The 17,576-nt window shown below is 36.9% G+C and overlaps 2 long non-coding RNA genes across 6 annotated transcripts; one reads left to right on the top strand and one right to left on the bottom strand.

Moving 5' to 3' along the window:
* Window positions 1-10,800: 10,800 nt before the first annotated feature.
* Window positions 10,801-12,756, top strand: LOC110909984. The gene is made up of 4 exons (XR_002575748.2): window positions 10,801-11,196; window positions 11,412-11,594; window positions 11,715-11,856; window positions 11,937-12,756. It is a non-coding gene; the product is annotated as an uncharacterized LOC110909984 (long non-coding RNA).
* A 1,385-nt stretch (window positions 12,757-14,141) lies between these two features.
* LOC110912108 lies at window positions 14,142-17,367 on the bottom strand. 5 transcript variants are annotated; one of them, XR_002577693.2, is made up of 9 exons: window positions 17,006-17,353; window positions 16,697-16,724; window positions 16,046-16,254; window positions 15,786-15,851; window positions 15,446-15,517; window positions 15,278-15,341; window positions 15,130-15,193; window positions 14,980-15,051; window positions 14,142-14,901 (listed from the first exon to the last, which is right to left on the bottom strand). It is a non-coding gene; the product is annotated as an uncharacterized LOC110912108 (long non-coding RNA). The 5 variants fall into 5 exon arrangements; XR_002577691.2 differs by having other exon boundaries at window positions 16,046-16,724; window positions 17,006-17,359; XR_004881141.1 differs by having other exon boundaries at window positions 15,446-16,254; window positions 16,477-16,724; window positions 17,006-17,367.
* Between the last annotated feature and the right edge of the window lie 209 nt (window positions 17,368-17,576).

The raw sequence follows: 17,576 nt of genomic DNA, 5'->3' as shown, positions 1-17,576 counted from the left end.
CAGTAAAGTTCATAGGACCACAGGCTTTGAACTATTTGAAGCTGAATGGTGCTTTCGGAGAGTCATTCTTGGAATCCACGGAGGAAGTGCTGCTAAGAGCGTGGATTTCACTGACGATTTGAGGGATCACCTTGGCCATTTCCTTGGCCATGAGAGAGGCGATGCGTTTGTCGGCATTGTTTCTTTGAATAGTTCGGCGAGTGAGGGATCCAAAAGAAGACATTGTCAAGTGTGAGTCCTGCTACAAATACCTTCATAGGAGTTAGACGAGATTCGATTATAACGGGTTTTGTTGAAAAGTTTAGCGTTTAATACAACATATTTTATTATTATTCTTATCCACATAAAGCGCAGGAACACGTTAGCACATATTCACGTATACACATAATCATGTATTTGCACGTATACACATAAGCACGTATGAGCACATAATTCACATAGGCACATATTTTGCACGTATTCACCTTCTCTTAAATCGCGTTAAGCGTTTGCGAGAGTTGCGAGACATAGGCGAGTAGTATAAGCGACGAGTATAGCGTATGAGTCTTCTTAGTTTGTTTGCGATTAGTTAGTGTTTTAGATTGCGAGAGTGGTGTGATCCTGAGCTTTATATTACAAGCGGGAAGTGACAAGCGATAAATCAAAACCATGAAAGCGTAAAGTTTAAAATCCACAATTTAAAACACATAATCATAATAAAATCGATGACGCGCAAAATCGGTGATTGCAGGCTAGAAAAACAAATAGAGTGCCTTGGGTGTTAGACATCGACTACCTAAAGTGATTCGACCATTCACAGCAAACTCGATCACACGCTTTGGCCTAATAGACTACGCTCTCACCGCGATACGGCTACCGGCATTCATCCTTGCAGTTACTACGTGACTCGAGTCATTTGAACAACTGAGACTTTGGTGAGATCTTTAAAATCGAAGTAGATAGTGGAACGGGTTATTAAGATGCGGGTTTCACCCCTAACTTAACAACTTCGCTCCTAACTGTGGTTGAAACAACCACGAGATAGAAGTGGAGATTTCCGTCAAGGTGTGGATGTCACTCCTAACTCAACGAAAGATTCTCGTGCGAGAGAAAAATACGCGGAGTGAGTGATCTTATCGAGTGTTCTTGGTTTCACACCTAATCTCGACACAATCACTCATTGGTGTTATACGAGCATTTTCAAACGTGTGTATTGTGTTAGCTTTATGAAAGGCAATAATTAATTTTCAGCCTTAAAAAAGGCTGCTTTCGTACGAATCTGGTGAGTTTGTACGAAGGTGTAGTAGATGGATCCGTGCGAAGGTATAACAAGTGGGTTCGTACGAAGCCACACTAGGTGGGTTCGCACAAGGGGTTTGTTTTGGAACTTAGACTATAGACTAGGTCTTTTTAGCACGACTCGACCAATCTGACACACCCCAACCGATGGCGGAATCATCGGGGCGTGGCATTAGGCGAACCAGATTGCTCAAGAGAATCCATAACGACTAATTTAGCGACAATATTTAACAAGTTTAATATCCCATACTATCAAACAAGTATTCCACAAAAATTCATCAAATTTCTGTCTCTCAAACATAATCCAATCCGACAACCTAGATTTTTATTGTGGGTTTCTAGACTTCGTATCCATTACAGCAAACAAACCGTCAACCTGTCACATACGTTAGAATAAAGTCAATACAACAATGTAAAGGTGAGTACACAAGTTTGGCATATGTATAGTATAAAAGCGTTTACGTTTAACCAGCATGTAACACGTAATAAATCGAATCAAGTAACTATCAACAATGAAACAAGCTAACCACATGACTGCGAGTAGAGTATGCGCGACACATGTTCACCGAGGCAAACACGTGAAGTAAAGTATGTGATCCTTAACAACCCCTGAATAAACAGGTGCTGAGTCTAAACTATAGTACTATCGTTGCTAAGGGCGGTAGGGCAAGTCATCACTGTGTAACATAGCAACAAGTATTAAACTAATCATGTATATCATGCGAGTGCGTTTAGCATTTATAAAGCGTTTAAGTGTTTTGTTTTTTATAGAGAACGTATGTAACACCCAAAAGTGCAGGTTCGAGTATACTCATAGTGCGTGTCTAACAAGTAAACACGGTCTGAAAATGGATTGAAGGGAGCGCCGGATCAGCCTGCATACGGGAACAGAAGCGTAAGTCCTCCAAAGTGATGAAACGGTCGAAATCGGAGTGTCGGGTGGGAAACAGAGGCTTCTTACGAAGCCAGTGCCTTTGTGCGAAGGTGGGGTCTTCATACATGTGTGGCTTCCATTGTCCAAAATCGAGTGTGCTTCGCGTCTGTCTTCGGAAAATGGAGTGTTCATTCTTCCAACCTTAAGCTACTGATTAAACTTAGAGTTGGAGATGTCTTTGTCTGAGTCACGGATGAGAATCGGGCTGTGATGTGCGAAGTCAGTGCCTTCGTACGAAGCCATGAGTACCTTCATATGAAGTCGGGCTTCGCAAAGAACAGTCCAGCTCGCATTCGTGGTTGTTCTTGGCGTTCGGAGCTGTGTTTTCGTCTGAATCAGAGGTGTTTTCGAGTCATATTCATGATGGTTTTGACACCACCTCGTCCCATTATCCAATGAACAAAATATGTGTCGGTTTGGTCCGTTTTTGTGTAAAAATCGAGTTTAAAAGGGTTTTTAAAGGGTTTTCTCTTAGATCTAACACTTGGCGAGTGCCTGTACATCTCTAACTTGGGAAGCCGAAGCTAGGCCCAATACACTCGGTTATGTGTAGATCCATGAAAAAATAAGAAGATTTGATGAAAAAGATGAAGGTTTTCATAAAAATAGAGAAGTTAAGATGAAAAGGGTGAAATTTAGTTGAAAACAAAGGAGTTTTGATTAAAATAAAGAAGTTTTGGTGAAATCGGAGTGAATCTTGTGGAAAATCGTAGTGGAAAACGTTGTATAACATGTAAAAATCAGTAAATCTAACTTGAAAACAGTTGGACAGCAATTCGGCAGCGTTTCGGAGTAAAAGGCAGCAAGTTAGAATAAATGAGGAGGGCTTGGCTATTTATAGAGGAGGTGGGATCGCACAGAGGCGTTCGTTCGAAGCCGGCTGCCTTCGTACGAAGGCAGTGCCTTCGTACGAGGCTGCTGGCTTCGTTCGAAGGGCCTATTTTGTGCAACAAGTTTCTCCTTTCACGTGTTGGATGCTCGTTTGGTGCATTTTATTTCATTCCTTAGCTAGGGTACTTTAAGTATTTTAGTGAGATGTTAAGTATAGGGTTGTTTTGCGTTTCGGTGTGATAAATTGAGTTGCTAGTGTGAGCGTTTGAGCGTTTTAAGCGAATAACAAGCGCATATAACACACATAACAATTAAACACGCAAGTAATGTAAATAAATCCGCGTTTCGAGTTTGCGTTGCGATAGCATTCAAGTAATAAGCGTTTAATGCAATGAAATGCGATAAATAAGCGATTTAAAATGGGTTTAGAATATACTTCAACCAATATGGAGTTGCCAATGGGTTATTTATAATCGAATCTCGGAGTACAAGCGTTTACAAAGGAAATGATGGTAACATAGGAACAAACAAAAGTTCGGGTTGTTACATAAGGTTTCCTTTATTAACAAATTTGTTCTCACTCCTTGATATTGATTATCTAATCCCATAAGAAACTGCATTAATTTTATCATCTCATTAAAACCATTAAAGTCCTTTGCAGCATCACAAGAGCAAAAGGGTAATTGCAAAATCTGATCCAACTATTTCCACATTATATTCAGTTTATGATAGTATTTGGAAACAACTGCACCATTTTGGGCAAAAGAATTTATTTTCTGATATAGATCAAAAACCACAGAACCATCGATTTTATTATATGTCTCTTTTAAATCAGTCCAAACATCACAAGCATTCTTTGAAAACACATGACCCATATAAAGATCCTCGCTAACAGAATTTAAAATCCAAGTAAGCACAATTGAATTACATCTATCCCACTATCTAGCTAACACCTCATTATTTTCAGATTTAACACAAGTTTTATCAATAAAACCCCATTTATTCTTCACTTGTAAAGCCAATTGCATAGCATTTGATCACACAGTGTAATTTTCTAAACCCTTTAGTTTTACAGTTACTATGGTAAGATTACTTGAATCAGAGGGATGCAAGTACAACGGATCGCTTGCATCTAATTTGCAAACAAGAGTCTCAGGTGGTGGACTAGAAGGACCACCACCTGTTGTAACACCTGTTGTAACAACAGGACCATCAACCACTGTAAACACACAATCAGGAACAAACAAGAAATACTTAAATAGAAAGTATCGACAAGAGTACAAAACTACCACACAATAAAATCAGAAAACAACTACGGCGAAACCTTGACAGGGACAAGATCAAATGTTCATCACTCAAAGGTGCCTCTGCAAATCTTATCAAGGGAGCCTTTAGACCAAGACACAATCTAATAGACCAGAGATAAACAACAACAAACAAGTGGTAATCAAAAAAATATAACAAGAAACACAAAATATAACAAAACAACAACAAGAGTTAATCAACGGCAACTAAGAATGTAACAGGATGTAACCTTCCTATGTCCCAATCAATTAAACCGGTCCAACTACCTGGCAACAATAATACCTAAATGCAGAAAAAGAAAAACGTAATTATAAAAAGGAAAGATCTCACCAAGAAGATGAACCCAAGTCAGGGTTCCTACAAATCTGATTAGGGTTTTACAATCTTCGAGGATTGAACCCTAATCTGAGCGGCAACTTCCAATGACCCTTTCCAAGTAGTCTACAACACACGGCTCTGATGTCGGTAAACAATACAGTTCACCAAGACTTAGATCAGTACATAAACCCAAGATTTAGGGTTTCTGCAACTCAATCAATACAAATTCCAAGGCAACAACTCTTCAAGATCCCGAACGGCAAGAAGGCACCTACCCAGATCCACCAAAAATATACAGCAGAACGATGATTGGAACGATGATCGACACTCAAATATCACCGACTAAATCCCAAGAGCAATCAATGCTCTGATACCATGTTAAATTTAACAGGTATATCACGAAGAACTCATACAACAGCAGAAATACCCAAACCGATTTCGTTTATTATCCAAATATTTCTGATGAACACACAATACAAAACCTCACAATTGAAAGAACACTCAGATTATCAATATGATAATCTAACTAAGACTAGACTACAAGATTAACACCTACGACAACAGATTCAAGATGAGTATGCGCTTTGAATGAATATTAACCCTAATCGCCTTTGAAGAGTGAATGTGAGAGAACAATAATTGTGTCTGGTGATCTACTGAATGAATCACTTCTTTGAGAAGCCATTCTATTATATGCGGCAGTCCAAGTCTTCTTTTAGGCCCACTTAATGTCACGAGCCCAGCAGCAAATGTAGCGTCCAACCAAGCCCATCAAGCCAATCAACAAATTGAAGAGTCTAGTCCAGTTCAAGTTGTTCACCAGCCAGTCCAGTTCCAGTTGTTCAGCATCACATGAAACATAAAATAAAACAGGTTAAGTAATAAAATATTAAACTGAGAATTATATTTTAACAATTAAACAAGTAGCTAAGCCATCGACGTCTCATTGCATGGGTCCTTCTGTAACCAGATGGATGTTCGATTCAGGGTCGTCTCTGAAAATCACAAAAAAATTTGGCCCTGTACGAGATAAAAAAAAATCGGGCCCTATTTGAAAATCTCCATTTAATATAAACTCATCAATCACTAAAATTTACGTGGAATAGTTATTTTTAGCAAAGTTTAGAAAGCAATTTATTAATTAAAAGAAAAGATGCAGTCGACAAAACTAAGCATTAAATGACATTGACCAAAAAACCAAAAAATAAGCTAAAATAAAGAATATGGAGATGCCGGGATTAGGCTGGTGGGTATGGGGTCCGTCCCCACCCCCGTCGAGGAACGGCGACGCCGTAACACCATCCCCCCGTCCCCGTCCCCGTCCTCTCCGTCCGGCTCTAGACGTTTGCGACGATCCAAAAAATGTGGGCCCTCCTCTCAAAAGTTACCGTTAAATAAAAAAATTAATTTACCAAATTAATTCAAAAAGCAACGGTCATATATCCCAAATATATAAATTTCAACCATTTTTTCACCCCCATTCACTATTTTAACCCCTTTTTCTCATCTCTCTCCCTTTATTTTTTATAAATCATCTTCCACTTTTATAAACTTATATTTTACCATGGATCCCTTCAACAACCCGAACAACCCGAACGTCCCCAACAACCCGACCCAACCGAATGTTTTCTCGGTTCCGGGATATTATCCGACGATCGAACCGAACCAATTCTCTCAATATTCGTCAAACGCCTTTGCCGCATTCCAACATTCACCGAACCAATTCTCTTAATTCTCTCAAAATCAAGCCTTTCAACAAATGACGATGCGGGGTGCTTTTAATCTCCAACCGAACCCGACGCCACCCGTTCAACCCCAACTGATCCCGACGCAACCCGTTCAACAATCCGAACCCGACGACGATGTGGAAGTTGTTCCCGAAACCCAATCGCAAAAAGAAAAAGACAAACGAAGAAAAGGCAAGCAAGTGGTGGGTGAGAAACCGTCCAAACCAAAGGCGAAACCGTGGACGCCAATCGAAGAAGAAGCCTTAGCTAAGGCTTACATAGGCACGTCTACACACCCGACAAAAGGTTGGTAAAACTAACTTTTTTTTTAAGTTTATATTTTTTAGAATTAGTTTTTTATTTTTTTGTAACATATTTTATAGGTAATAATTAAACGGATGACGGGTTTTGGACCAAGGTTTTGGCGAAGTTCCTTGAGCTAATGGACTAAGGCCCGTATCGAGATATCGACTCGGTGTCATCAAAGTGGCGAAAAATGAACGGTTTCGTGAATAAGTTTTGCGAAGAATAAAATAAAATATATTCAAGTGGGCGTCGTAGCGGCATGAGCGACGAGGATGTGTTTAAAAAGGCGTTGGAGAAGTACAAGGAGAACAATGGTAATACCTCGTTCGCACACGTTTGCGCGTGGGAAGTTTTGCGAACGCACCAAAAATGGGCGCCGATTCCCAACGAGGTGGAGATGGCGAAGCGGCAAAGGACATCGGAATCGGGTAGTTTTAGCGTCGGTAGATCGGACGCGAGGCGTCACATAAACTTAAACGATGACGCCGAGTTCGACGAAGAAGAATACGCCGTACATGAAGCGGAGCGTCCACCGGGCCGGGACAAATCAAAGAAGGAGCGGGCGAAGGGGAAAGAAAAGGAAAAGGTGGACCCGTAGATGGACGAGTTTATGGAACAATTTAAAACGTACACGGACGTCTCGGCCCAAAAGGCGATGGCGAAGGAGCGGGCCATCGAAGAAAAGACTCGTGTGACGGAAAAAAAGTTACGCGAAAAGGTCCGATTGTCCAATGAAAAAATCCGATTGTCTGATGAAAAGATTCGGCTCAAGGAATGGGAAATAATAACTATGGATGTCGATGATTATCCCGAGCCGAAACGTTCGATGTAGAAAAAACTGCAAACCGACATCATGAAGAAGCATCAAATTATTTAAGTCTATGTTTTTTCTAAGTTTATGTTTTTTTATTAAGTTTATGTTTTTTTTAAGTCTATCTTTTTTTTTTTAAGTTTATGTAATGGTTTTTAATATTAATGAAAATATTTAGTTAATTTATTTGTTAAATGTTAAAAAAAGTAGAAGATTAAAAAAATAAAAAATATAAAAGTGGTGGTGTAGGATCATCTAGGACCATCCTCCCATACCCTCTAGTTTTATGGGATGAACCATCCTTCGGGGGACTATGATGTGGCGCATACGTGGCGGATCATCCTCCAAGGAGGATGGGCACCATACCCTCTAGCCTTAGACCATGTGTAGTAAATCAAAATAATACCCCCACCATGGGGCATTATTCGACACGTGTCATCCCAGTCAGCATGGGGCATTATAGCATAAAGTGGTGTAGTGGGGCATTATTCCAATAACCCCCATGCAATCATTTCCCAATTATTATTTTTTTTAATTTAAAACATAAAAAACTTCATTAATTTAAACCAAAAAATATACTAGTTGAAATAAAAAAAAAACGGAAAATGGGGATCGAAATGGATGCATGATTGTATAAAATATAAAAGAAGTAGAAGAGAAAATGAGGTTTTTTTATAAAAAAAAATGGGAGAAAGATGGTGATATATATATATAGTGGGTAAATTATAGATTAAAAAAAATTATAAAACAATTGACCGTTGTCAAACGGTCATCTCTTGGCCCAAAGCAATATTCAGCGTTTTTTTTTAAAACGCCATGTTCATTTTTTTTTTCAAAAAAAAGCCCCAAAACGCCTAGCGTAATGGGGGGTCGGCGTTTTCCGGCGGTATCAAGGGGGGAACACGCCCCAGTACGGTTGGTCTTAGAACCAGCGTCTTCTTGTTGTTTAAGTTAGATAGTAACCACTAGTACAATGGCTCATTTATGTTATCAATCGATTCAATACATATATATTCTATCTTATGTAACGTAAATTAACAAAACAAAAAAGATTTGGGCCTCAGAGGGTTTGGCCCTTGTGCCGTCGTCCACCCCACACCCCTACGGCCGGCCCTGGTTCGATTGTTCGTGGCAACTGGTGACTTCATGGACGTTTATGCTAGCCTCTTTTCAGTTTTTTTAAAGATAAAACCTAAAAATCTTTTTATAGATTTATGAATGCATAAACTTTTTTTTAATTTTTTTTAATTTATAACAACCAAATTTAAGTTATCGTTATTTTTTTAAAAGTTAATTACATAGTTAGTCCCTGTGGTTTGCACAAAATAACATACTTAGGTAATAATAGTTTAAAATCACCTTCTAGAGTATTAACTTTTTATTTTGTAACGTTTGGGGGTATTAACTTCTAGGGTATTAACATAGTTAGTCCCTGTGGTTTGCACAAAATAACATACTTAGGTACTAATAGAATGTGATTTTAAACCTTAAAATAACGTTAATACCTCCAAACGTTACAAAATGAAAAGTTAATACCCTAGAATGTGATTTTAAACTATTGGTACCTAAGTATGTTATTTTATGTAAACTATAAGGACTAACTATGTAATTAACTCTTTTTTTAATAAATTTTTTGAGTTTGGATATATTTAAAAATAAATTTGTATATGTTTTTGTATGTTTGCTATATTAACTTTTAACAATAACAATACTAAAAATTATTATATTAAAAAATTTGATTATAAAGTTGCAAATGGTACGAACTATGAACACCTTTTCACTATAGTTAAATAAGAGAAATTTTGAATACCGAAAGCTAAATTTATTCAAACCAAAATGCACTGAAATTCTTACAATTAGTTTGTGTATAGTATTGTCCTCAGTGTATAAAATAATATTATTCCCACTTAGTTAATCTTTATCATGTAATTATCCTTGTTACAGTATTGAATATAATTAGTTGTTTAGCATTATTATTTAGATAATTAGTGATTGTAGATTGTGTTAATCTTTTTTCAAGTAATGTAATGTAATTATTTGTGTATTTGAGTTAATTACATAGTTAGTCCCTGTGGTTTGCAAAAAATAACATAATTAGGTACTAATAGTTTAAAATCACCTTTTACGGTATTAACTTTTCATTTTGTAACGTTTGGAGGTAGGGGTGAGCAAGAAAACCGAAATAACCGAACCGTAACCGAATAACCGAAATAACCGAACCGAAACAAAAACCGACGGTTCGGTTTTCGGATTTTTAATAACCGAAAATTTCGGTTCGGTTTTCGGATAAACTTTTTCAATAACCGAAAAAAACCGAACCGAACCGATATGTTACAATCTATATATTTTTATGTTTAAGTTTAAATTGTTTAAGTGTTTAACCCAATGCTAGTAGAAAATGTTAAGTTTAGTCTTGAATGTTAAATGTTTATAATAAAAACATTATAATTGAAATGATTTATTATTACCTATAAGATATAACAAAATTTAATAAAAACTTTGAAGAAACATAAAAAAAGATTAGAAGGTTAGGGTTATGTAAACAATATTAATTAAAGAGGTTAACTATAATAATTTAAATGTAAACATATAAAAAGATTGTTATAATATAAATTATACTTTTTATTTTTTGAATCTTACATAATTTTGTTCCAAAAACCGAAATAACCGAAAAACCGAACCGAACCGACGTAAAAACCGAAAAACCGAAACCAAAAAAAAACCGAAACCGAATGGTTTTTAAAACCCGAAAACCGACATTTCGGTTTCGGTTTTGATTTTACCCAAAAACCGAACCGAACCGAACCGTGCACACCCCTATTTGGAGGTATTAACTTTTAGGGTATTAACATAGTTAGTCCTTGTGGTTTGCACAAAATTACATACTTAGGTACTAATAGAATATGATTTTAAACCTAGAAATAACGTTAATACCTCCAAACGTTACAAAATGAAAAGTTAATACCCTAGAATGTGATTTTAAACTATTAATACCTAAATATGTTAATTTATGCAAACCACGGGAACTAACTATGTAATTAACTCTAAATATTATTTTAATAATTAGTTATATGTAAACACTATAGGAGAGAATTCACTGAATTATGATAAAATTATCTATATCTTAAAATGAAAGGTCGGTGCTCAATGCATGAGCCCGACTTTCACCCCTCAACTTTTCCTTTTAGCATGTTTAGTCCCTTTCCTTTACATGTCCGTACAGTCTCTTTCTTTCTTTACCATCTGCTTTACTACAGGCTACATGCAAACGTTCTCCTCCATCTCCGATCTCTTTTCTCTACAAAGCAAATCTGAACCAAGTGAATAATTATGCCGATGGTGATTTCGTTGTGTCTGTGGAGACTATGAAATTGATTCTGAATTGAGTATTGCGTGAAATATACCAGTAAGCATCTAGGGTTTTTCTTCCCTTGCTCGATTTTTATCCGCGTTGCTGAGAAGAGATTAGGCAAAGTTCCCGTTGCAGACCGCAACCTCCACCGGTCGTTCCATGTGACCAGGATCTGTCATCTCTGTTGTGCGGTTCACCGACGAGATGTCCTAGCCTAAAGCCGGTCCGCTACTTCTGATTCAAATCAGCAAAGACCAGTTATGTCGTGGCAACCAGCTTGCTCGCAGCAAAGAGGTCATGTCTTTATATATCATTGATCTTTTGATTGTTCTTGGTAAGTATATGAAGATTGTACCTGGGTTCGATTTTGTTGCCTGTGCTATCATGTTAGTTTCATAATGAATGTTCTTTTGTTTGATTGTTTATCTCTAGACACTATGATTCAACTTGATTGAAGTTTACTTTTAAACTCAACTTATGTATTAACTGAGTATAAACTAGGGCTAGAAATTTGGGGATAAATTATTACATTATGTTTCATTTTGCCAGGTGTTTGGAAGTGAAGCAAGAATGGCAAGAACTAAACAACCCAAAGTTGCTACTGAAGAAGTGAAGAACTGTTTGAAGACGATGATGAGTTTAAAAAGTTTAAATTCGATGATGGTAATGTGTCGTCATTATCTTGGATTGGAGGAGGGAACTGGAAAGCCGTATAAATGATCATCTTTCATGGTATAAAATCTTATGCACCTTTTGTTTAAAATTTGTTGCTATCACCATATTAGGAATTTCAATTTTTTCTTCAGTTTCGTGACTGTTTACGTGTGGTGATAATCATTATCATCATTGTAGTTTTGTTTGTAGGGGGTGTTTGGATACAAATATTCAAGGTGGCAGATGCATTGAAGGAACGAGGGATTGATTTGAGCAGAAATGTAACTGGTGTTCTTAAGAATGGGGCTGCAATAAACTGCTGGAAGGATTGTTGGATCAGGTCTGACCTACTAGAATTAAAATTTCCAGCTTTGTATGAGACATAAAGTTCTAAAATTTGTTGTATTATGTTGCTGAAAGGTTGAAATGGATGGATCCTAGATGGAAACCTGGTCATAGAGTTGGAAAAGGTAGCCAAACATGGTAGAAGAGTTAGGAGAATTTACCCAAATTGTAATGTTGTGTCAGAAAGTAGTGTTCGGGGTAGGGGAAGATAGGTAGCAATGGGTGATAGATATAACAAGGGGTTCACGGTCAAAAGTTTGAAGGGCATAATTCAGGAGTTTTGTTGGTAAGTTCAAGCACAGGTCTATGCATGGAACAAGTAGGTTCCAAAAAAAGTTGATGTGCTCGGGTGGTAACTGGTAAGCGAGATTGGACCTGCTCCCAACACTTCCGACCCTAGCTAAAAGAAAATTATTATTTCCATCAATTTTGTGTCTGATATGTGGGGTATACGAAGAAACAATGGAACATGTGTTTGTACCATGTGAGTGGGCACAATCGGTATGGCAAATTGTTTCAGAATGGTGCAAGAAACTTGCGTTTTTTGCCTTTCATGTGAAAAACTTGCTGGGAATGCATAGATATATTAATGTGTCAAGGAAAAGAACAGCCATGCTAAAAATTCGGTCACGATGTGGGTTTTGTGGAAGAACCGGAATGAGCGGGTGTTTAATCGGAGTACGTCGTCATTGCAAAAAAATCGTGGAAGAGATCAAAGTCCTATGGATCTGAAACACGTCAAGAATGGTTACTCTAACCTGGGTGGTATGTTGTGATATTGGTGCATATGATGATGTACATAGGTGAATGGGTTTACCTATTTGCTTTCCCTGTTTTGAATAAAATACTTTGTTGGTCATTGGAAAAAAATGGGTGTTTGGATACAGTGCAAAAAGTAGTTTTAAATACAGTTTTGTAATTTTGGTACATTTGCTTATGAACATTTGGGTATTATACATTAATATATCATATTTGAGAAGCAGTTAATGTTTTTATAATAAACAAGTAACTATAAAGCTCTAACCAACTATATAACGTTGAATTTCAAGCATCACAAATATAAGTTATATAAGTTGAAAATGATGATTTACATACTTCCTCATATTTATGTTTGTTTATATATTAGTATGGTTACCCTTTGTTCAAGATTGAACGAAAATGTTAGTAATCAGTTAATCGCACTATTTTCTATAACAATGACTTAAAACTAATTTCTTATGCGTTTATTTTTATGGACGAGTCAGTATATATTCCAGTTTGTCTACGTTTTAACGTAACTATTAACCCATCCGACCCCAATTTTTTTAGCTTCACAAAAAATGACCTCATATTTTCTAACTTCTCTTTAACATTCAAAATTTTGACATGCAACCCATTCTACCCCTAAACGTTGCTATTACCATATAACTAATTTCTTACGTGTTTGTTTTATGGATGTATCGAATAAATTCAAGTTCATCTATGCTTTAACGTAACTTTTAATCCACTCTACCCCCAAACTTCGCTATAGTGTTAAAGGTAACCCTTTAACTTTATAAATGTCACTTTTACCCACTCACGTTTCTAAAGTTTTAAGGTCACCCTGATTCTCATGGGTTACGTTTTTTTTTATGGATGTCTCGGTATAAGTTTGAGTTCATCTACGTTTTAACGTAGTTTTTGTTTGAAAATTAATTCGGGTCAATAATAAAACGTTTTATTTTATGTACGTTTTGAGCTGGCCTATGTTTTGACGTAAATTTATATTTTTTGGTCCGACGGTATAAATTTGAGTTATCATACATTTTACATAGATTTAGTTCAGAAACGAGCCTGATCGGTTATAGTCTATACGTCCCATTTCGTATACGGTGCCGCCGCAACGCGCGGCGGGTTCAAAATCTAGTATAACTTATAATTTCTAGTAACATATAATCTGGATTTTCATAAATAATTTAAATTTATATTACTACTAGTGGGGAACCCGCGCGTTACGGCGGAGTCGATAATAAGGGGCAAGAATATAATTCAAACCTTAAAACGGCCAAAAACCATAAGGAAAGGCTGGCGATAGGTTTCCAAGAGGAGCTTCTTACCATTCAAAATAGATAGTAGGGGAACCCGCGCGTTGCGACGGGGTTAACAATACGGGGTGAAAACATAGTTCAAACCTTAAAACAATTAAAAAAATTCGTATTTAAGTTGTGTGTGTATATATCTCTCCTCCGGCACATACCAGAGTCATCCAAATCAAGAACAACCTTTAACCAGAAATGTACTCATATGATTTCAAATTACAGATAATCTTAAACAATATACATTCATTTATATGAGTAACTTAATTACATTACACTTAAACTCATCTTATACCCTTCATATTACACTTGGCTATGTTAAATTTCACATAATATTGTAAATATTACGAGTAAGCTAAATCACACTTCATCAGATCACGTCTGGATAATTACAAGCGATTCAACAATGTTGCCCCACCTCATTTCAGACTCTCACTGTAGGCTTCTACCACTAAAAATTGAAACAATGAAACATGCTACAAGCGTCATTCATCTATGTGGAACAAAGATGGAACTCTAAGCTAAACATCTTTTGGTTGGGTTACTTAATAAACTTTAATCACCATGTGAACGGTCTATTTTTCTCTAATATAAGTTGCTACACAGTCACCTTGAACCGTATTAAAGTTAACCAGGTTGAAACTCGGCTGTAAGTTATGCACAAAAGTCATGAACCCCGTGTGTTCAACCATGTGAAGCAGGTAATGATGTGGTATGATCATTCAAGCATTCTCTTGACGACACACACCAAGGCCAAACACATAGTAAGAAACAACTGAGCTTTTATAACGCCCTTTGGCTGCACCATTAACCGGGGCCGTCTTAGAGGTCATCAGGTTGCGGCGCACAACCGCCTTTAGCAATGTGGCGTTTTAAATGATTGGTTCATTAGAAGAAGAAGTTCAACTACTCACAAGGTCTTAAAAGATGTCATGTTAACAAAAGGTGGACAAAGCGCGGCTGTTCCTCCCAAGTCACTAATTCTCCTGCATATCTTGATTCAGTCAACACAAACGATCACAATTTCAAGAAATTAAATACATGATGTATGAGGAATTACTGACAAGTCTGACAAGTTCGCCAAAAGAGTAATTCTCCAAGATATTGGCCCCTCCAATCTACTGGCCTGCATCCTTCTGTTATTTAAAATTTTTAATTAAATATAATTTCTATTAGCGATAATTTAAAAATCGAACAGCAGCAAAATGCCTCACAAGCTCTTGAGACTTTGCCATCGCCCAATGTAATCGGGGATCTTCCCAGAGAAATTGTATCCGACTGCAAAAAAAATAATAATAAATAAATAAAATAGTCAGTTATGTCTACCAATATATTCGTATTTAATGAGGTGGTTGATCTCACAATTCCTTGATGGTATTCAGATTCGCAAACGATGCAGGCAACGACCCACTAAAAGAGTTAAAACCTACAATTAAAAATGAAACAAACGTATATAAGTTGATAGGATAACGAGATATAGAGGGCAAAGGACACCAAACAACAATAAAAAGAAAATTCAAGAAGGCTTACAATCTCTCGATGCTTGCAAGATTCCCAAGCTCGTCAGGAATCGTTGTAGACATCAAATTGTCCTCTACAGATCTAATTAACAACAGAAGTGACACCGTAAACAACAAAACAAGTCACTGAAGTTATGTTTAAAGTAAGTTTAAAGAAAACTTACAAAGTTGGGACTGCAAATAGGACAAAAATAAGCAAAAAAAAAAACAAGCTTTTGGATACCGAATCCGACGATTAAAGATTATACATAAAGAAAAAAGTACACGTTTAAAATCTTCCCCATGGAACCCCATGCTGGAGGGATGGTACCACTGAGATAGTTGCGAGTTAAGTCTCTTTTCAAACTTACCTCATCTGAATCTGGAACTTCTACAGTAGTTCTATGAGAGGCTTTTATTGCAATCAAGGTTTCTTCCTGAACCCAATAAAAAGATAAATTATGAGTCTATAGGTGGTAAGAGCAGCTCTTTAACTTAAAATGTGTAGACTCAGGTTATCTTGACAGGTCAATTGGTAAACCAAAAAATTGCTAAAATTTATGGGTCAATAGGGTCAAAAGAAATAGCCACAGTATATCCCTTTTTTTGTTGTAAAGATGTAGTTCTTCACCTTTACTATAGCATCGTATTGACAACGTTCCAACAATTAAAGTGCAGGCTTAGCCGGCATTTTCCCCAAAAACGTAGGCTTAGCTGATATTTTTCACCAAAATGCTAGGTTACGGACTTACGATAGAGATGACAGAGTAAGTCGAGATAACAGTTCTCGTTTCGCGTTACAAAGTCGAACTATAGCATCGCATTGACAAAGTTTCTTACCTATTAAAACACAGGGAACCCATTTTAATCACTAACAGACCCAGAACATATGCCAATTTAAGAAAATAAAACTGCAAGTTCTGTAAGTGATGTAAAAGATAAGTCCATGGTGGAAATTAAAACTATCCTGAAAAAGTTTGAACAGATTCTGCTCCACTTAGTGGTTTCTACAAGATATAAAAGGGTTGATAACAAAAATCATACACATTACATGATTATTACCACTTATTTTAAATGCAAATCCCAACCGACCCAACCACCAACATCAGCCTGTGAACAAAATGCCGATAGAGACTTCTCGTATAACAATAGTAACCAAATCATTCATCTCACAATCAAATCTGAAATCAGCTTAGGTAAAATATGCACATGATAATCAAAATTATAGCAAAATCAAACTTGCAGATCTGTAACGGGTTTCACTTTCTCGACATATGGATACCTGATGCTGCCGGAATCCAAGCTCTCTCCTGGAAAAAAAATAATAATAATAATCAGATGAAAAATGGTGGCAATCGATTTCCAAACCAAAACCAAAATCGAAAATCATACATGTTGCCTTCAAATTAATCCGGCCAGATTTGAAATTAGCCAGAAAAAAAGAATTCATACTAAAAGAGTAGAAGTTAAGAGCCCTAACCCTAATTGTAAAACAATTTCAGATCAATTATCATAAATATAAGCAATATTAATTCGGAAACAACGATCAACAACAACCTTAATCGAAACCAAATGGTGGAACCCTACTGACCTGAAATCGGAGCACCAAGCAAAGGGAACCGAGAATGGAAAAAACAACAGAATCGGCTTCTGATGTTGTCGTAGTGGTGGTGGCTATGCCGCCGTAGAACGGTCGTCGGAACCACCGACTGGATCCCTCATATATATTCTCCTGTTCTCCGTCAGTGGCTCCATCTCTCTGTCTCTCCAACTCTCTATTTTTCTCTATAGCCTGTATAGTTATTATAGAGCAGAGGGGGCGATGGAAACTGCTGGAAGTCCAGACGCTTCATCTGCAATTGAAGAGTGAAGACATGTTGTAGGGTTTTCACGGGGAGGCCGGTGTGTTAGAGGGGAGGGGCAATAATGGGAGAAAATGAGAAAAAATAGGAATTTTAACTGGCTTTTCGTATGTCATCTTAAAAAAGTTAGGTGAAATTACATTTCTAAACAAGGGAAATGCTTATATATAGTATATAGATAATGATCCGACAAATATTCAATATTTCGTATAACGAAATCATGCATTTCGCTTAATGTTGTTTCGGTTTTGCCATAACTAATTAAATCAACTAGAAGTCCTTTTCATGAGTAATTTTTTA

This window comes from Helianthus annuus, chromosome 15, assembly GCF_002127325.2.
Source record: "Helianthus annuus cultivar XRQ/B chromosome 15, HanXRQr2.0-SUNRISE, whole genome shotgun sequence".
Classification (NCBI taxonomy): domain Eukaryota; kingdom Viridiplantae; phylum Streptophyta; class Magnoliopsida; order Asterales; family Asteraceae; genus Helianthus; species Helianthus annuus.
This window is presented reverse-complemented; position numbering and strand designations above follow the sequence as displayed.